Below are 21,980 nucleotides of genomic sequence, written 5' to 3'. Positions count from 1 at the left end.
CTGGCCAGGTAGTCACGGAGGGAACGGTCTTTGCGGAAGGCGGAGAGTGGTGGGGAGGGAAATATATCCCTGGTGGTGGGGTCTGTTTGGAGGTGGCGGAAATGTCGGCGGATGATTTGGTTTATGCGAAGGTTGGTAGGGTGGAAGGTGAGCACCATGGGCGTTCTGTCCTTGTTGCGGTTGGAGGGGTTGGGTCTGAGGGCGGAGGTGCGGGATGTGAACGTGATGCGTTGGAGGGCATCTTTAACCACGTGGGAAGGGAAATTGCGGTCTTTAAAGAAGGAGGCCATCTGGTGTGTTCTATGGTGGAACCGCTCCTCCTGGGAGTTGATACGGCGGAGGCGGAGGAATTGGGGATACGGGATGGCATTTTTGCAAGAGGTAGGGTGGGAAGAGGTGTAATCCAGGTAGCTGTGGGAGTCGGTGGGTTTGTAGAAAATGTCAGTGTCAAGTCGGTCGTCACTGATGGAGATGGAGAGGTCCAGGAGGGGGAGGGAGGTGTCAGAGATGGTCCAGTTAAATTTAAGGTCAGGGTGGAATGTGTTGGTGAAGTTGATGAATTGCTCAACCTCATCGCGGGAGCACGAGGTAGCACCAATGCAGTCATCAATGTAGCGGAGGAAGAGGTGGGGAGTGGTGCCGGTGTAATTACAGAAGATCGACTGTTCTACGTAGCCAACAAAGAGACAGGCATAGCTGGGGTCCATATGGGTGCCCATGGCTACCCCTTTGATCTGAAGGACCTCCCACATCAGTAGGCTTTGAGCCTCTATGGTTTTCCAGCAATGGCACCAAAGACTTACACTCCAGAAATGGCTGCACCCCTGACTAAGTTGTGCAAATGTAAGAACGACCCCAGCTTCTACTTGGCAATGGAAAAAAATCATCCAACTATGTGCTGTCCACGAAAAACAGAACAAGTTCAACTCAGCCAAATATTAGGTAAAAACAATGACTGCAGATGCTGGAAACCAGATTGTAGATTAGAGAGATGCTGGAAAAGCACAGCAGTTCAGGCAGCATCCAAGGAGCAGTAAAATCGATGTTTCGGGCAAAAGCCCTTCATCAGGAATATAGGCAGAGTGCCTGAAGGGTGGAGAGATAAGTGAGAGGAGGGTGGGGGTGGGGATAAAGTAGCATAGAGTACAATAGGTGGGTGGGGGCCAAATATTGCCCCATCATTATTGTCTGGAACATCAGGAAAGCAATGGAATGGAGTCATCGACAGTGTGACCAGGCAGCACTTGATCAACAACAGTCTGCTCACTAATTCTCCATGTTGAATAAGGGTCGATGATGATGGCAAAGTGAGGAATATGCTGAGCCATGAGGTTGCAGACTGGAATAAAACTTGGCATTTGCTGATGGCCCACTGTCCCTCATGGATCCCTGGTCTTGAATTGCTATATCTGTTCAAAGGCCATCTCTTAGTACAGTGATAGCACCAGACAACTTTGAGAATAAGTATGAAGACGAGGCATCATGTCCACAAGGCTGTGCAGTGCTTACTGTTAGCAACACTATCATTGATGCATTTCCAGCAGGCAGATTGGTGAGGATGAGGTCAAGATTTTTTTTCCCCTTTGGTTCCCTCACCACATGCTAGATCTAGTCGAGCAAGAGTAGCCTTTTGTACTCAAATATCTTGGTTCAGTATCCTGCTGAGCCTTCTTGGTGGGGAACAAATATGTTGCTGTTCCTTTGTTCTCACTGGATCAGAATTCTGAAATTCACTTCTGAACCCCACAGTGTGCACCCTTACCCTGTGCACTATTGCTGTTTGAAAAGGCAGCTTACCATCACTTCCTCCAGTATAATTAGAGTCGGGAATAAATGCTGGGTGAGCCAGCAATGCCGACATCCCGTAGAGAGAGAGAGAGTGTGTTACAAGTAAGCAAATACTGCATTTTATGATGACAGCAGCATAAAACTATCTCAAGAGTTGGTTAAAAAGAAATCTAAACTCTGCAAAAAATATTTTGTTTATTTTTTGACCCTACTAAACTAAACCCAGTGAAATGCCAATATTGCACTCTGCAAACAATGTTATAGAGTTTAATCTTTATGCTTTTGTATCCCAAAACTGTGATGGAATCTTTGCATGTATACAGTATGTGTTGGTCATTGTTTGTCAGCTATTATGTTTTGTAAAAGGAAAGTCTTTTATTGTAATGAGGTGAATGATTCTGTGTTGTGGAAAACACATTTGAGATGATCTAAGAGACATTCTAAAATAAATTCAGTGAAATTATTCTCCTCCCTGAGCAGTTTTATCCAAGCAGTCATAAATAAACCTTGCTATTTAAAACATGCATGTTATCAACCATCAATAAACAATGTTTGAACACACCCAATTTTATAATGGGTGCTGTATTGATAGTCGTCTTCCCTCTGGACCAGGAGACCTGGGTTCCAGTCCCACCTACTCCAGAGATGTGCTATCAATTAGAAAACATAGAATCCAAAATGCAAATTTGACTTGATATATTACACTTAAGTTTTTAAAATTAAAGATTTACAAGTCTCCATAATATGCCTGTAAAGTGCATGATAAATAATTATGGAATATATTTTATCAAAAAATATTTCATGCATTACCATTTTTTGTAGGTAAATAATAAATATTTGTTTGATATATAAAGAATCAACAATAACATGAACACTTGCGTAACCTTTAATAGAGAAAAATTTCCCAAGGGACTGGACAGGTTGGACCGAAGGGTCTGTTTCCAAGCTGTACATCTCTTTGACTCTATGACTTCAGAAATGTATATATTTCATTCAAAAGCAAGCCATGATATTACATGGGTTGATTAAGAACCTGTTTTAAATTTGCTTATTATTTAAGGAGATTTCCAAGGGAGCAGAGGGGGAAGGTTAGGAGATGTGAATGAATACGGAGATCAGATTCCTGATTGTTGGTAGTCAGCAGTGAAGGCACTTCAGTTGCTCTAATGCCTGCAGAATAAGTAGGATAAATGGCTATTTTGTATTACTTATTGCTCTAATAACTCACCATTTAATGTGTACAAGAATGGGATGAAACTCCTGATTATCCACAGTTGAATAAGCTGCTCATAAGCTCTATACCTACACATAAGGATTTGATCTCGGTATGATGAAATGCCCACTCAGGCTTAAGACTTCTAAGAGGGAGGAAGATATAAAAATGACAAAAATAAGTTTTGCGATTGAATGAATTAGTGTGCTTCCTCTGATGTACCTGTTCCATCACGATCTGTTTATTTCAAAAAGTGGGAGAAGCTTTTAATGTAGCAGCTGTGCTCTTTCTTTTAGTTTTTTAAAAAAAATTAGCTTATTTTCACCTGGAAAAGTCCAGGTGAGTGTAAAGCACAGGCATATTAGTATGCTTCTTATACAATATGTTCTGAAATTTACTGAAGAGCTGGTTAATTCTTGCAGTGTCTTGGGTACGGAAGGATGTCTAATGGAAATACTGCAGGTGTTTAAACAGTTTAGGAACTTTCCGGAGGAACAATTGTGCAAAACTGTGCTGCATCCATTGCTTTCTGTGAGAATTGCAAAACACAGTCAGTGATTGAAGAACGTTGTTCTTCGGATCTCATTGTAAAATTATCAGCCTGTATCATTCTTTTTATAAGAGAATGTTTAAGCAACCGAAGTGAAATCCAATTTCAATCACCGGTAACTTCAATCTTGATTTATCCTTTCTCCTTTCATGCCTACATTTTCTACCACAGATTGCAAATAGGTGGAGTTTTATCCCATTGTGTTATTGATCCACATTTAATTTAAACAATCTTTAAACAAATAGATCATTCAAGTCTTTATTGGAAAAGAGCGCAAACATAACAGCTTCTGGAACAGCAAATTGCATTTACCCCAAAGCACTTCACATGAGCATCATCAAACACAACTGACACTAACCCACACAAGGAAATATTACGAAGGCTTGGTGAAAGTTAGCTTTTCAGCAATGTCTTAAAGAATGCAATTGGTATTGAGATAAAAAAGCTTAGGAATGGAATTGCAGAGCTGAGCAGTCGATTCAGCTACCTATTTGGCAGAATATTGAAAATTTGAGTTGTACAGGAAACTGGAATTTGATGAACACAGGGTTCTTTTGAAGGTTGCATAATGCCAGAGATAAGGAGGGTTGATCTTGTGGAAGGATTTTAACAGACGGATGTGAATTTTAAGTCTCAGTGTTGAACATGGCATTTAGTGCCTGAATGGATTTACTGACATACCAAGATAAATACCGTCCATCAGGATATAAAAGACTGTTTCTGCTATGAGCTAACCATTGTGAATCTAACTCATAAGTGAAGTCTTACCATGCAGTCTCACGTAACTCAGATGGTAATGTAACTAGAAATTAATCACTGTGTAATAAACCTATTCTGTTTAACAAGACTGAGTGTCTCCTTTGTTTAAGACTTTGTGCAGAAATCCTTCCACAGAATGTTAGAAAATTTGAGGATGACACTAAATTCGGCAGAGTTGTGGATAGTGAGAAGTTGTTGTACATTACAGAGAGACATAGATAAGCTGCAGAACTGGGCTGAGAGGTGGAAAATGGAGTTTAATGCAGAAAAGTGTGCGATGATTCACTTTGAAAGGAGTAACAGGAATGCAGACTACTGGGCTAATAGTAAGATCTCGTTGTCTAGGTACATCAATCCTTGAAAGTTGCCACCCAGATTGATAGGGTTGTTAAAAAGGCGTACAGTGTGTTAGCTTTTATTGGTAGAGGAATTGAGTTTTGAAACCATGAAATCATGCTGCAGCTGGACAAAACTCTGCTGCAGCCACATTTGGAGTATTGCGTACAGTTCTGGTCACCGCATTACAGGAAGGATGTGGGAGCTTTGGAAAGGGTTCAGAGGAGATTTACCAGGATGTTGCCTGGTATGGAGGGAAGGTCTTATGAGAAAAGGCTGTTTTCATTAGAGAGAAGAAGGTTGAGAGGTGACTTAACAGAGACATACAAGATAATCAGAGAGTTAGATAGGTTGGACATTGAGAGCCTTTTTCCTCAGATGGCAATGGCTAGCACAAGAGGACATAGCTTTAAATTGAGGGGTGATAGATATAGGACAGATGTCAGAGGCAGTTTCTTTTCTCAGACAGTAGTAGGGGCGTGGAACGCACTGCCTGCAACAGTAGTAGACTTGCCAACTTTAAGGACATTTAAATGGTCATTGGATAGGCATGTGGATGATAATAGAATAGTGTAGGTTAGATGGGCTTCAGATTGGTTCCACAGGGTTGGCGCAACACCGAGAGTCAAAGGGACTATACTGCACTGTAGTGTTCTATGTTCTAGTGTCAGTAACTAAAAGGAATGCCAATGAAAAGGTTTGGTGACAGAGAATGTATCCAAGGAATCCCAACTGGTGGGCGGCACGGTGGCACAGTGATTAGCACTGCTGCCTCAGAGTGCCAGAGACCCGGGTTCAATTCCCACCTCAGGCGACTAACTGTGTGGAGTTTGCACGTTCTCCCCATGTCTGCGTGGGTTTCCTCCGGGTGCTCCGGTTTCCTCCCACAGTCCAAAGATGTGCAGGTAAGGTGAATTGGCCATGCTAAATTGCCCGTAGTGTTAGGTAAGGGGTAAATGTAGAGGTATGGGTGGGTTGCGCTTCGGCGGGTTGGTGTGGACTTGTTGGGCCGAAGGGCCTGTATCCACACTGTAATGTAATCTAATCTAAATGAAATTGCATGGACCTGACCACAATATGCACCGTGCATACAATGCTGTACATAGACCATGATAATAGCAGATAGGAACGACTCTCCCATATTATGCTGGCAGTGTTGATCTTCTGAATAAATCATCAGTTCTACAAAAACCACAGCCATCCAAAATGAATTTTAAACATGCCCGTCAGAAACCAAAGCATATCTTTGAACGTTCAACAGCTTAAAAGCATACTAAGGTATCAACTTCACTGGATGCAGCGGTCAGCTGTTAAAAAGATTGCAGAGCTGATACCAGCATTAGACATGCTTGCATGAGTTCAAAATGGCTAGAAATCGTGGAAAATACTGAAAGAACTTACGTCGAACACAGGAATCGTGACAAAGCCAAAAGGAAAAAATATTCAGTAGCCAAAGACAAAAAATAAACCTGTGATAATGCAATTCATATTGAATTCATGGAATAAGTTACATGCTTTTATAGATAAGCAAAATTTCTCGGTTGTAGATATAAAAGAATATTTAAATCACCACTATATTTAAGTAAATGAGCATCATTAAAATCATGAGCTGTCAAAAAAACTACAAGAAACACTTTTGGAGAAAAGCTCACTCAATGAGAAAGCTGTTAAAATGGTAATAAAATTTGACTAATTTAGAATGAAAAGGCAAAGGCAGAAGAAATCTTGTAAATCAACATTTCAAAGTGTATATGAATCTTTGATGCACAATAAGGTATATCTTAAAGATGCAGAACAACACTGCCATTGTACCATTTAAGATAACACAAATATCACTGAGAAGAAACAGAATTGTGACAATCATCTATGTTGTTAAAAGTGCATGAATCCACAATGAAGAAGAGGAAAAAAAATGCAAATTTGTCGTTTCCACCTCTTTGAAAACAATAAAAATACATTATGTCTCTATGTTCAAGCACGGAAACCATCTTCACGGACTTGAATTTTTTATGATAACCCTGAAACATTTAAAATGCTTTCAACTTTCTTCTAATTTTTTTAAAGGCTTTGAAGGGAAAAGAAAAAAGACACCAATAAAAGAAACTTCATGAGAACAACAAAGTTTTTTTTTAACTGGTGAAGCTTAATGAGCAATTCACTTTCGTTGTCTTGCATTTAAAAAGAAAGCATAATATTCAAAAGAGAAAATTAATACCTTAAAAGCAAGCTGAAAAGAAACCATTTGATTCAGTTGAAGTGTTGTACAATTTAACACACTGTACAGCAAAACCTGTGACATCTACAAAATAAAAACTAAATCTTCAACAGCTTTCAAGTAAATCATTTAAATAAGGAAAGTGACTGCAGTTAAATTCAGTCACAATGGTGAAAAATGTGCGTCTAAACAGACTGAAGATCGCAAATACTTCAGGGAATTAAGCAGGGCTAACTAGAAGATATAATTCATGAGATAGAATTGCTTCAGGCAGGAATACAAAAAGAAAATCTCACAGATGAATAAGTGGACACATTTCTTTATTCTATAGGTCCAATAGCATATAGGCTTTGAAAACAACAGCGTGTGGGAGATGACACAGATATCCTTTGACATATTGTGAGAGCATTTGACGAGTACTTCATTTTAAGTATCAATCATATAATGGAGAGGGCAAGATTTAATAGAAGAATAGTGCTCCCAGGAGAATCCATTCACAACTTCATTAGTGATTTTTATACATTGTCAGAATAGTGTGATTGTAGCGATTTACAGTGAGAACTAATTTGAGATGAAAATGTCATTTAAAACCAAGAAGAGGATCCTGCCTTAGAAAGAGCTGTACAGATGGTGAGAGAAAGTGAAATCTGAGAACAGTATAAGAGAATAATGGAAACAAAAAAAAATGAGTTGCTTGAAAGGGGGACCTAGCAGGGAAGACTGTGGAGCAGCAATGGAAAGAGTTTTGGGGAGTAATTCAGTAGGCACAGCAGAAATTTATTCTAAGGAAGAAGAAATAAATTAAGGAGAGGATGCAAAGCAGCCATACCTCATAAGGGAAGTCAGGAACAGCATAAAAGCAAGAGAAAACACATATAATGTGGTGAAGAATAGTGGGAAGTCTTTAAAAGCTAACAGAAGACAACATTTAAAAAAAAATCAGTAAAGGGGAGGCGATGAAATATGAGAGAAAGCTGGGTAGTAACATAGAAAATTGCAAGAGGTTTTTTCAGATGTATAAAAGAGAAGTGATAAGCAAGAGTGAACATTGCATTGCTGAACAATGATGCTGGCAGGAATGACTGGAGTCAGGAAGGGTCCCAGAGGGCTGGAATGTGTTGACTATAATGCCCCTTTTTAAGAAGGCAGGAAGACAAAGGCAGGGAATTATAGGCCAGTTAGCCTGACCTTAGTTTTTGGTAAGACTTTAGAGTCCATTATTAAGGACAAAATTGTGAGTACTCAGAAGTGCTTGGTAAAATAGGGCTGAGTCAATTTGGCTTTGTCAAGGAAGGTCATGCCTGACAAGTCCTTTATAATCCTTTCATGAGGTAACAAATAAGTTATGCAAAGGAGAGCCAGTGGATGTGATCTATTTGGATTTCCAAAAGGCCTTTGACAAGGGGCCGCCCAGGAGGCTGCTAAATAAGATAAGAGCCGGTGATCCTGGAGAGGTTGGAACTTTTTTCACTGGTGCGTAGAAGGTTCAGGAGTCACCTTATTGAGGTTTATAAAATTATGAGGTACATAGATAAGGTGAATAGCAAGGGTCTTTTCCCTCAGGTGGAGAGTTTAAGACTAGGGAACATATTTTTAAAGTGAGGGGAAAAAGGTTTAAAAAGGACATGAGGGACAACATTTTTATACAGAATAGTTCGTGTGTGGAATGAATTGTCGGAGGAAATGGAGGATGCGGGTACAGTTTCAGCATTTAAAAGACATTTGGATAAGTACATGAATAGGAAAGGTTTGGAGGGATATGGGCCAAATGCAGGCAAGTAGGGCTGGTTTGGTTTGGGAACATGGTCAGCATAGACTGGTTGGATCTGTCTCTATGGCTCTGTGACTCTGTGATGGTAGGGGCAAGGTACTGGCATAGATACTGGCTGACTGGCAGAAGGCCGAGAGTGGGCATAAACGGGTCTTTTTCAGCTGTTTAGAAGTAGAAAAGCATTACAGACAGCTTTATTGTCAATGATTGACCTGATAAAATGGTGACATTATCCAGAAGAATTTGTGAGTGCATGGAAGGTTCATATCCTGGTCTCCCAACTATAGGAAGGATGCTGTGAAACTTGAAAGGGTTCAGAAATGATTTACAAAGATGTTGCCAGCATTGGAGGGTTTGAGCTACAGAGAGAAGCTGAATAGGCTGGGACTGTTTTCCCTAGAGTGTCGGAGGCTGAGGGGTGACCTCATAGAGGGGCATAAATTGACAAGGCCTTTTCGCTGGAGTGGGGAGTCTAGAACTAGAGGGCATAGGTTTAAGGTGAGAGGGGAAAGATTTAGAAGGGACCTAGAGGGCAACTGTTTCATGCAATGGGTGGTGTGTGTATGGAATGAGCTGCCAAGGCATCTAAATGGATAAATGAATAAGAAGGGTTTTGAGGGATATAGGCCAAATGCTGGCAAATGGGACAAGGTGAATTTAGGATATTTGGTTGGCATGGATGAGTTGGACTGAAGGGTCTGTTTCCATGCTGTACATTTCTATGACTCTATGCGAGTCAACTTCATTACAACACCAAAAGTCATATTTCTTTCAAAGCTGACATATATTGTCTGACATGGTTTGTGGAAATTAAATATAGTGAAGACAAACATTCAACAGCAATATCATTGCACAAGAGCAAATGTTCTCTGGAATTTTGGGAGCAGAGAGAATGTTCCTTAATCTTCACTTGTTCTGTGGTTGCTGCACTTGCTGCCTGTCCTTCCTGTAGCAGGAAAGTGTTTAGGTTTCTGTATACCTTTTCCCATGGTCTTTCTCTTGACTGGTACCCCGCTTTGAGGCATTCTTCTTCAGCCTCTGTGTCTTGGATTGCTGTCCCTAAGATGATGGTTTTGTACCATCAGGTTTGTACCATTTCAACTTGCAAAAGTATCTGTTTGAGATTGTTGAGTAATCAGCAGCAAGGTTGATTGGACTACAGCTAGGGGCTTATCTCGAGTATTGTCAATTCTGTAAATGCTGCAGTTATTGATTTACACCTTAGAAGGACCTTACTGTGATTTTCAATGCTGGGTACATTTTAAAAGTCTCTCTTTTATGATCTGAGACAGCGTTAGCACAGTTTAGTAATGTTTGAAACAATAGATTGCAACAGACATAGTATTCTGCAGCCCTTACCTTGAAGAGATGTTTTAAACACAATTTCCAATATGACATACCTACTGTATGGAAGGACACGACTATGTATGGGATATTGGGTGGTCAGAGAAGTTACAAATGAAAGGAGGAAGGATGACAATATTGGTGAAGGAGGCATTGCAGAACTGGAGAAACACTTGTTTGAATTCCCACAGAATCAATTGGACTAGAGCTAAGGAACAGAAAAGGTTGCAATTACATTGTTCCATATAGCAATTAGAGCAGCAGCTCATGGAAAGGATCTTGTGCAACATCAAAAATCAGTTGGTGGAGAGTGAACTTCAATGGGGCAAGATCGGGGCTATTCCAGATAGACTCAGCCAAAGTCTGGGGGATAAACAGTAACTGAACAATGGACTATCTTGTAAAAGAAGAATTGTTTCTGGCATAGTCAAGATATACTCCCTTCAAAAGTGAAAGTTAGGACAAACAAATCCAAAGTTTCTTGGATGACAAGGAAATAGAAATTAACCTCAAGAAGTAGAAAATGCAATTCAGAACCAAGAAGATTAGAAGGTTCAGAGCCGTAAGGTCATACAGCATGGAAACAGAGCTTTCAGCCCAACTCACATGGAGACCAAATCTCCTAAAATGAACGAGTCCCATTTGCCTGCATTTGGCCCATATCCTTTTAAACCCTTCCTATTCATGAACCTGCCCATGTGTCTTTTAAATTATAATTGTACTTGCCTCTACCACTTCCACTGGCAGCTCATTTCATACTTGCACCACCCACTGGATGAAACAGTTGCCCAACAGGTCCCTTTCAAATCTTTCCCCTCTTACCTTAAACCCTATGCCCTCTAGTTTTGGATTCCCCTACCCAAGGGAAAAGACCTTGGCTATTCACCTTATTTATGCCCATCATGTTTTTATAAAGCTCTGTAAGGTCACCCCTCGGCCTCTGTTGCTGTATGGGTAAAAAAGGCCCATCCTATCCAGCCTCTCTTTATTACTCAAACCCTCCATTCTCAGCAACATTATTGTCAATCTTTTTTGCACCCTTTCTACTTTAATAACATCTTTCTATGGTTCTATGATTAGGGGCATAGAGTAGAACATACAGAGGTGATGCTGATTGTCAAAGATACAGTTCAACCTTAACTCTAGTATCATGCACAATTCTAAGTACCACGCTATTGGATGAATACACTTTGCAGAGAGTCCAAAGAGAATTACATGGATGAGAAATTTCAGTTCTGAGGATAGATCGGTTGAAGTCAGAACTGTCTTCCTTGGAGAGAAGACGTCTAAGAGAAGATGTGAGAGAAATTTTCAAACCCTTGAGGAGACTGGATACAATTGATAGAGGAACTACTGAAACAAGTATGATGTGAGAAAAGAAAATCTCTATCCTATAATGATACAGGTACGGAATGAACTGCCTGGAAGTATGATGAAGGCAGAGTCAATTGAGGCATTTAAGAGGACATTGGAAAACTATTTAAATAGGTTGTTTAAATGAAAATCATTTTTATGCAGTAAATGGTCATGATTTCTAACACGCTGCCAAAAAAGGGAATGAAAGCAGAGATGGTCAATGGTTTTAAAAAGGAAATTGAATGGGCACTTACACGGTATTGGTGAGTGAGGGTCAGAGCTGGGAGTGGGGTTACTTAATTGCTTTACAGAGAACTGATATGCACTCAAATGAGTGAATTGCTGTGTCGTAATGATCTGTGCTTCCTTCTCTGTGCTGTTATCAGATTGTACCTTCAGCAATTTAGCAAGCAAAAATCATTAGTCTGAAAGGTGCAGGGACAAAACTAACTAACGGCAGATGTGATTTGATGCCCTGCATTAACAGAATCTGTCCCAATGGTTTCAAGCCTTTGAGACTTTATTCAGGTTAATAATAGAAATTTGGTATAGGTGATCTTTTTACCCTGTAAAGGTTACCTTCCAATGAAAGGATTGGTTTGGTCATATCCAAGTTGGGATATTAAATTGTTTCCTGTGTGACTGCCCCAGAATAAAAGAGCTACCTGCAATGTCCTAACAACAGTTGAATCTCAAATTCCTGTTTCATTGTGTACTTCTTTCTTAGTGCCTTTGTGACTATATTCAATGCTGTAAATGACTATCACAATAGCACTTAAAATGTGGCACCAGACAAAATTTACTTGACTAAAATCCCATGCGAATAAGCACTAATATCTGCATATCTTGTGTTAATAAGCTGCAGTAGGTCTATTGGTGTTATTTGTCCTTTCGTTCAGTAAGACAAGGTTATCATAAATTCATGCCACTGTTTGATTCATTGAAGAAAATATACAATTTGTTTCTTCATCTTTCTGCCAAGTTATTGCTATATATAAACTGACAAACTGTTAAAGAATATGACACATTTTTGGTCAACATATTCACATGTTACTTTTCTTATTTCTACATACTTGTCATGATATTATTCCAGCAGAGTATTTCCGCTGTCTGTGTATATAATTATTCCAAAATGCATTAAATAGATTCAGAAGTGACAATGTAACAGTTGAGCTGTAAGACACATATATTGCAATGCAGAACCCTTGCCAGGTTCATTATGTGAACCATTATACCTTGATTTTACATTTCATTCTGTTATAAATTACATTCTTGATGGCAAAAAAAACAAAAAAATACTGACTTTAAAATGCATCCGGTGTCTATATAATAAAGAAAAAGACAAGCTTAATAAATTCTAAACCTGTTATTCTATTTTTAACCCCAGGCACTACATTAACTTGCTACCTTCTACATTTGACGTGCATTCTAATCATCATTTGTTTGCTCAGTATATTGTTGTGGTTCCAGTAGTTTACCTAAATCAAAGCCATCAAATCAATTTACTTGAATAAGTGACAGCTTTCTGTCATTACTTTCACTGCAGTGCTCACTACATTATTCTTTTTGTGCTTTGTTAAGGTTACAAAAAGGAGAGAGAGAAATTGAATTATTTCCTTCTTTTTGCAAGCAGACATGATTTTTTTTAGTGTTTTTTTTCCCTTTTTGAAATAGGTTGTGATATGGTTCCTCTAAAACCTTGTATGTGTGAAGTCCAATTTTAAAGTGACCTGGAGCAATCTCTTTTTAAAAGTGAGCTCAACAGAATGATTTATTCATACATTCAAACCCAGGGAATGATTGTCCCAACACACACACACAGACACACACAGAGACACATACATACGAGCATAAAGAAGGGAAGGGAAGAAATTACTATTATGAATAACTTAATAACCTGCGAACATCTGTCCCCAATCAGCTTTTGAAAGTTCTTGCCGAATACTGTCAAAATTAGCCTTCCTCCAATTTAGAACTTCAACTTTTAGATCTGGTCTATTCTTTTGCATCACTATTTTAAAACTAATAGAGTTATAGTCGCTGGCCCCAAAGTGCTTCCCCACTGACACCTCAGTCACCTGCCCTGCCTTATTTCCCAAAAGTAGGTCAGGTTATGCACCTTCTCTTGTAGGTACATCCACATACTGAATTAGAAAATCTTTTTGTGCACACTTAATAAATTCCTCTCTATCCAAGCTCCTAACACTTTGGCAGTCCCAGTCTGTGCAGGAAAGTTAGAATCCTCCATCATAACCACTCTATTATTCTTACAGATAACTGAGATCTCCTTAAAAATTTATTTCTCAGTTTCCCCCTGACTGTTGGGGGTCGACAATACATTCCCAATAAAGTGATTATTCCTTTCTTATTTCTCAGACAAATAGCTTCCCTGAAAGTATTCCCAGGAATATCCTCCCTAATTACAGCTGTCATGTTATCCCTAAACAAAAATGCGACTTCCGATCCTCTCTTGCCCCTTTTTCTATCCTTCCTATAGCATCTATACCCTGAAACATTAAGCTGCCAGTCCTATCCATCCCTGAGCCACATCTCTGTAATTCTATGATATCCTAGTCCCATGTTCCCAACCATGTCCAGAGTTCATCGGCCTTACCTGTCAAGCCTCTTGCACTGAAATAAATGCAGTTTAATTTATCAGTCATACTTTATTCACTGCTTTGTTCCTGCTTGCCCTGACTGTTTGAGTTGCTCATTTTTACAACTTTACCAGTTTCAAACTGATCACTTCCCTCACTATCTGCCTGGGTACCACCCCCACATGACCCTCCTTGCCCCCCCTCCCCAACCCTCTCTTACTAATTTAAATCCTCCCTAGCAGCTCTAACAAATTTCCTCACAAGTAAATTAATCCACTTCCAGTTCATTATCACGACAATACCACCTCCCATTGTGTCTTTTGTCCTTGTACCCATCTTACCCAATCCAAATGACTAAGCAATTTTTGTTTATGTGAAGCCTTTCTAATACTTTAATGAATTTTTAGTTCATCTAGTGACTTCATGTTGATCGTGAAAAACAGGACAGTTACAATCTGGCTGATTGGAGCTCTGTTATCCTTCTCCCAATCACCAACCAATGAGGTGGTGGTACCACTAGTGCCATTGCATTCATAATTCAGAGACTGTCATAATACCTTGCGAACATAGGTTCAAATCTAACTGCCACTGTGTTGCCTTCTCTTTCAATAAAAACATTTGGCATATAAAACTAATTTAAAAAGCTAATATAAAGCAAAAATCTTAGTATAGCCTTGGTGCGCACGGAAAGAATTCCAGATGTGAAATGCGAGTGACTGCCTTAGCATAATATATGACAAAGTGTGAAACCAAGGATCTTGGGACTTCAGAAAATACTCCTCCACTGGTTGGAGTCACATTTAACACAAAAAATTATGGTAACCGCTGCAGTTTGCATTATCCTCAACTCCATCAGCCTCAGCAACTTTATGAAAAGCCTTTGTTCCATCAGAAAGACAGAAACACAGATATCCATTGATAATTGCATGGTGCTCAGTTGCATTCACAATTCTGCATGCACCAAGACCTAGAGAGCATTTAGCTTTGTGTTGACAGGTTACAAGTAACATTCATCAGGCAATCTCCGACAAAAGCAAATCTAACAATCACAATTAGGAAGGGCTAGTAAATAATGGCCTCAGCAGTGAAACCCCAATCCTTTGAACGAATGCGTATTATAAAACAAATCTCCTTCCATTCATTACTTGGTGTTCATTTGATATTTGATACAGCCAATTGCTCAAAATTTTCTTTCAGTATATTCAGCAGTTGATTTTGTCGCTGTGAGACTGTTATCTTTAGACTGGTAACTGGTACTTCAGTATAGAGGAGCGATGTGTTTATGATTAGTGTCGGTAATAGACACATTTAGCCAGCTAGTTTCCCTTGCAACTAAATACCAAATTTCTTGAAGACCTGTCAGTAACTTTATTGATATTTCTGCAGTTTATACTCTGAGGAACATCAATCAGTACAATTTTAAATAAATCCCTTGTGAAACTGGTTAGCTTTTGAGAAAAAAAAACAGTGCATTAATGCTTGGGAAAAGTGCATGAAGTTACTGGGTTGCCAATGAATGTGGCCACAGTAGGATGGGTTAGATGTGAATAACTAAGAATATTGCCCAAGAAGTTTGCTGGTACTATCACTTTAATTTGTAGTTTTATTCTTAAGTTTGCTGATCACCCTGTAACTTGCCTATTCTCAAGGTTAATTATAATCAGTGTTAGTGCTGATAGGAAGTGATGACATATATCCAGTAGAGTTGCACCTCCTATTTACATTGTCTATGATAGATGCTGTTATCTCTGTTTGACCGACAATTAATTCTTGAATTATAAGCCATTGCTTGAGGCTGTATTGTATAAACACAGAACTTTAATTAGAGTTGTCTGTCAAAAGATTGATATAATAAACTGAAAGATAATTGTAGTCATGCCCTCGGGAACGTGTTGGAAGAAAAACCTACATAATAATTGGCTGATATTTGTTCCACATGCTTGTCTGCTGAATTCTTAAATAGGAGTATTTAGGCCTCAAGTGGTTGCTGGGTACAACAATGTTTGTTCATTGATCAACATTCTGCAGTACCTGAAATCCAAGTTATTCAAAGCATAGCACTATTACTTGAATTGACATTTGACCACACTTAACTTAGAAAAGCCACTTCAATTATGTTCATCAGTTAAATATCATAGAATCAAAAGAAAAAATAATACAGCATTCACCAGTGTCATTCAGCCTGAGTTTCTCCTTGGAAACACAATCCAATTTTTTCTCTGTTGTTTTTCCATACTGTTACTTTTTTATTTTCCCTTTGAAAGACCTTGTTGAATCTTCTTCACAACATATTTGAAGTAGTGTATTCCAGATGATCATCACTTGCTGTCTTGAAAGCAATCTACATCTTACCTCTTGTTCTATTATCAATTATCTCACATTAACATCCTTTCGTTAGTGACCTCCTGCCATCTTGATTACTCCATCCAATCCCTTCGTTGTTTTGAATGTCTCTATTAAATCTCATTGAAGCAGACCATTCGACCCAATGAGTCCACATGGACCCTCCAAAGAGCATTCCCCCCCCCCCCCCCCTTATCCCTGTAATAATGCATTTCCCATGGCTAACACATCTAGCCTACACATCCCTGGACACTGTAGGCAATTTAGCATGGCCAATTTACCTAACCTGTGTACATCGTTAGACAGTGGGAGTAAACTGAAGCACCCAGAGGAAACCCAAGCAGACATGGGGAAAATGATCAAACCCCACACAGACAGTTGCCCAATGGTGGAATTGAACCAGCATCCCTGGTGTTGTGAGGCAGTAGCGATAATCACTGAGTCACCATGCTGCCCCAAAATCTCCATTTAATCTCCTTTTGAACTTCTCTGCTCTGAGGAAAACAAACACAGTTTCTCCAGACTATCCACATAAATAAGGGTCCTCATCATTAGTACTATTCTGGTAAATATCTTCTGCAAAGTTGGGAAAAAATGCTCTCATATTCCTACCTCTAAAACCTGAGGCCACTGAGTGACACCCCTTTCCTCTCCTCCAGTTTTTTTTTAGGCATTGCTCAACACCATGTTGGTGAAAAATTTAGATGATGCCAATCTTCTGACGCTCTTCTGCACTGAATCTTTTAGTGTAGTAAAAGTACTTCAACCTTGCCCTCAGCAACCCTGGAGCTTAGTCTTTAACAACCCTGGAAATTGGTCATCTCAAGCAAATAGTTCTTGCAATTCTTGGTTGAAGTTTGTTTTTAATGCATATGACTTCAATTAAGTTTTACTTTAATGTCCGATCAGCTGGCTTGGAGGGTTATTTCGGTTGGACCGAAAGGTCTGTTTCCATTTCTATGACTCTAATTAAAAGTAGGCCCTTGGGTAGTGTCGTAGAACAGAGACCCAGGGGCTCAGGTACATAATTCTTTGAAATTTGCATCACCTGTAGAGATGGTGATTAAGAAGGTGTTTTGCACCCTTGCCTTCATTCCTCAGACCTTTGAGTACAGGAGTTGGGACGTTATGTTGAGATTGTGAAGGATGTTGGTGAGGCCTCTTCTGGAGGGATGTGTACAGTTCTGGTTGCCCTGTTAGAGGAAGGATATTGTTAAGATGGAGAGGGTTCAGAAGAGATTTATCAGGATGTTGCCAGGAATGGACAATTTGAGTTATAATCCTGGAAAGGCTGGGACTTCGTTCACTGGAGGGTAAGAGGTTGAGGGGTAACCAGAAAGAGGTTTATAAGATCATAAGGGATACAGATAAGGTGAATGGCAAGTGCCTTTTCCCTAGGGCGGGGGATTTCAAGACTAGTGGGCATATTTTTAAAGTGAGAGGAGAAAGATTTAAAAAAAAGGACAAGAGGACCAACTTTTCAGAGAGTGGTTCGTGTGTGGAATGAACTTACAGAGGAAGTGGCGGATGCAGATAGTCACAACATTTAAAAGGTATTTGCATAAGTGCATGAATAAGAAATATTGGGAGGGAAACACACGTAGATGGGGCTAGTTTAGTTTGGGATTATGGTTGGCACAGACTTACGAATACAAAGAATGTAGTAATATATGATGAGAAACCTCAAGGCCTTGCAGTGAAAAAAGCATCCAAGAAAACTTAAAATAAGTTGGGTTTTGCAAAAAATGTAAGATTCAGCCTTTTGTCTGCACCTAGTACCACCCTACACCCACATGCATAGATTCCTCAATACGTATTTATTCTGTGGAACTTGTCTTTCCTTGTCTTTGTTCACAAGATTGGCTACCGCACCTGGCATAGGACACCCTGCAGTAATATTTAAACAGAGACAGATCTTCTCTTGAAAGAGAAAAATTTCAAAGCATAAACCTTCAATGTCACTGTTTACATCCAGCTTACTACTGGAACATTTTCCTTATTGATCATCTGTACTGTACACATCTATCAAGTGAACAATTTTGTGTGAAAGGAACAAAACCTTTACCTTTTTTTAAAAAACATGTTGTATGAGCTGCACGATTTGTCCAGCTTTTATGAAGCAAAGGATTCTTTCATGTACAGGTAGGTAATGGTCAGTTTTATTGATTCCTGGGCTGTGGCAGTCACTGGGAAAGCCGCCACTTATTCTCTATCCTTAGTTGCCCTTGAGAAAGTAATGATGACCCGGTGCATTCAATATGATATGGTTCATCCACAGTATTTCAGTGCAGGACTGTCTGGATTACAGGTGATAAAAGACTGGAAGTGTATCTCCAAGACAGGCTCGAATGTGACTGGAGAGAAACTTGAGTCGCGGTGTTCCCATGTGCCTGCTGCTATTTCTCTTTGGGGTGGTAGAAATAATGGATTTGGATATTAGTGTTGAACATTTGATGAGATGTTGCAACTCGTTAGTGCTGCTACTGTGCACTGATGGTGGAGAAAGAGTGTGTTTTAAGTTGTGATTGGGATCCCAATCAAGTGGATGGTGTTAAGCTTCTTGAATGTCATTGGAGTTGCATTTATCCAGGCAAGTGTGGGCTCTACAATCTGGCTTTTAGCTGTTACCTTTAGGATGATGGACTGGATTTGAGTTCGGAGGTGAGTTACTTGTTGCGGAATTACCAGCCATATTCTTGCTCATTTAGCCATTATATTCGTGATATATTTTCAAATTAATGCGAACTTCTTGGAAGTTGATAGCAAAGGATTCACCGATGGCAGACAAATTGAATGTCAAGGGGAGGCGATTCGAATTTCTTGTTTGAAAAAGTTCTTGCTTAGCATTTACGGGTGTGAATGTCAGCTGCCATCCATCAGTTCATGTCTGAATTTTGACAAAATCATGTTGCACTGCCTCATAATCTGAGAGGTTGTGAATGGAGTTGAACCTGATACAGTGATCAACAGACAGTAATAGCAGGAGATCAAAGTAACTTATGCAGCATCTTTTAACCAAATAAAATGTCACTTAAGGTGCTTCATAGGTGCATTATAACAAAAATAATACAGGGGGTTGGTTACCCAAAAACATGATCAAGAAGGTATATTTTAATGAAGCAGGAAAAGGAGGTTATTACTTTTTCCACGGGCTGTGAGTGTCATTGTCAAGCCCAGCTTTTGTTGTTGATTGTCCTTGAAAAGATGGTCATTCGGCCATCTTGAAGCACTGCAGTGTCAAATGGACCTTTGACCCCCTGATGATTTCTTCTCCTGGTCACGCCAAGACTATCTACCGGAGGTCTATTAAGTATCACAACTTTCACCTTTTTGACCAGCTGGCATCTTCTTTAGGCCACCCCCTTTTATCTGCAGCTCCCCCCATACCCATCACCAGTCCTGAAGAAGGGTTACACCCGAAATGTCAACTTCTCCATCTCCAGATGTGTTCTTCCAGCCTCCTACTTGTCTATTTTGGATTCCAGTTTTTTCCTGTCTCCAGCATCTTCTCACCGACATTCTGTCTGCATGTCAAACAAACAATAAAGCTTCTGGTGTCCATAGCAGCTGCTCCCTGTCCCTATCGCTCACTCCAGCCCTCAACCTCTCTCACTGCTCCAAATCACTGAGATAGTGGACTTTATTTAATGGATATAACAGAGGCCCTGCTTGCCACTAGAGAGTCAGAGAGGCCTGAGATTCCCTGTTTTGAAGAAGGACCATTGTATTAGGCAACACTCAGATGCTTAATTGGTAACTGCAGGAACTTGTGTACAGCTTTGGTCTCATTTCACAAAGGATATAATTGAATGAGAAAATTGGTTAGATAAGATTGAATTGATTGGTTCCTGGGATGGGGATGTTATTTTATGAGGAAAGGTTGGACAGATTAGGCCGAAACTCATTGGAATTTAGAAGATAAAGAGGTAAACTGACTGAACCATAGTAGATTCTGAGGGAGCTTGACAAGGTGGTTGCTAGGGAGATACTTCCCCTTGCAGGGAGTCAAAAACTGTGGGATCCTTTTAAAATATTAATGGGTCTCCCATTTAAGATTGAAATGAGGATCACTTGCCATTGTGGGTTTTTAGTGAAATGTTCTTGCCCAGAAAGCAGTCTAGGTTGGATAATTGAATATACTCAGGGCTGAGTTAGACAGATTTGTAATTACTGAGGGAGCCAAGGATTATTGGTAGGATCTCGGGTGAGGAGAGGCTTACAGGAAGGTAGAGTTGAGTTCAGAATTAGCTCTGCCATGATCTTAATTGAATGGTGGGCCAGTTGCAAAGAACAGTTGTAGTGGAGTCAAAGACTTAACTCTTTTCCTGTCTTTGCCAGAACTGCTGTGTTTTTATAGTGCCCACAATATTTGGCTTTTATGGAATAGATGAGCAGGTTCAAGAGGCCACTTGGTTTATTGCTAATTCCTAGACTGTTGTGGACTCTATCCTGAGATCAAGGACCCTGGGTGCAGTTGCCCTGCCCCATTGAAAGCTAGTGGCAGCTGTATTGAATGTCAGTGCAGTGATGCGGAGTGATGGTGATTGTTGCTGGAATATCATGTACCCATACTCTGGTGTTATCCTTGGATCCTAGACCACAGGTCAGTGAGGATGACAGGGAGCTGGGTGATCAACAAGGACAAAGGATTGATTCTCAGCAGGACACACCTCTTGCCCCCTCTTTCCCAATGCTGTGTCCTCAAAGATGACATTGGATGCCTCTAATGGGGGGGGGGAGGGGGGCATATCCCACAAGCCCACATGTGTCTGTGTGTACTTTCAGCGTGGCAAGTTCTCCTGCAACTGCTGGTGTCAACTCTGCCCCAATGGCGTGAGGCATTTATTTGGGCATTGACACCATGAGGATCAGAAGTGGAATTTAGACAGGAATAATGGTGAGCAAGTGGGACACGTGTCTCGTGGTCGAGATGAGCTTGGCGAGGACATGAGGGGAACCAGAGTAAAAGGAGAGGAGCTTGCAAGTTCAAAGCTGCTGTGGGGATGGGGAGGGGGAAGACAACTGCAAATGGTTGATCCCAGGACACACATTGTCTCTGAGGTTCCTGCACATTCTAGCAGTTCTGTCAACATCTGAATTAAATCCCAGATTTTTGAAAAGGGTGTGATTAGGTCTTTTGATGCAATTAAATCGATAGGGGATGAAAAGCAAATCTTGTTGGTGTGAGCGAAGTAGATGTATTTTGATGAGTGCTGATGTACTTTTGGCTCATTGTCCCTTTAGCAAATATAGATGAAAAATGTTCACTCTTGAATCAGGAAGGCAGAGTCAGTAAAATCCCAGTCAGAAGAAAAAGTCCCAAAATTTGAATTTTTGAGATGAGCATGGGCGATGGTGATGTGGATTGGATGCTCGCGACAATTTCACCCTGACCCACAGAAAGCGTTCAGAAGCAGACCTGGGCAGTTAAATCTCGAACTGAGCTCTTTTAAAGACCAGCCTCAGTGCATTTTGTCCTAATCGTGAAAACAAACAGGAAAGTGCAAACCAGTCCTTACCCCCTGAACCTCCATCATCCCATGCAAGGTCTCTATGTCTTACCTAGATTCTAGATTAGAGTGGTGCTGGAAAAGCACAGCAGTTCAGGCAGCATCTGAGGAGCAGGAAAATCGATGTTTTGGGCAAAAGCCCTTCATCAGGAATAGAGGCAGAGTGCCTGCAGGGTGGAGAGATAAATGAGAGGAGGG

At 40.2% G+C, this 21,980-nt stretch overlaps 1 long non-coding RNA gene across 1 annotated transcript in view; it reads left to right on the top strand.

The window, feature by feature from the left end:
* LOC122559097 overlaps positions 1-21,980 on the top strand; it is a 141,942-nt gene that overhangs the window by 61,152 nt on the left and 58,810 nt on the right. The window lies entirely within an intron of this gene.

Source organism: Chiloscyllium plagiosum, chromosome 18, assembly GCF_004010195.1.
Source record: "Chiloscyllium plagiosum isolate BGI_BamShark_2017 chromosome 18, ASM401019v2, whole genome shotgun sequence".
NCBI classification, from domain to species: Eukaryota; Metazoa; Chordata; class Chondrichthyes; order Orectolobiformes; family Hemiscylliidae; genus Chiloscyllium; species Chiloscyllium plagiosum.
The sequence above is the reverse complement of the archived record's forward strand: the minus strand, read 5'-3'. Positions and strand labels throughout refer to the sequence as shown.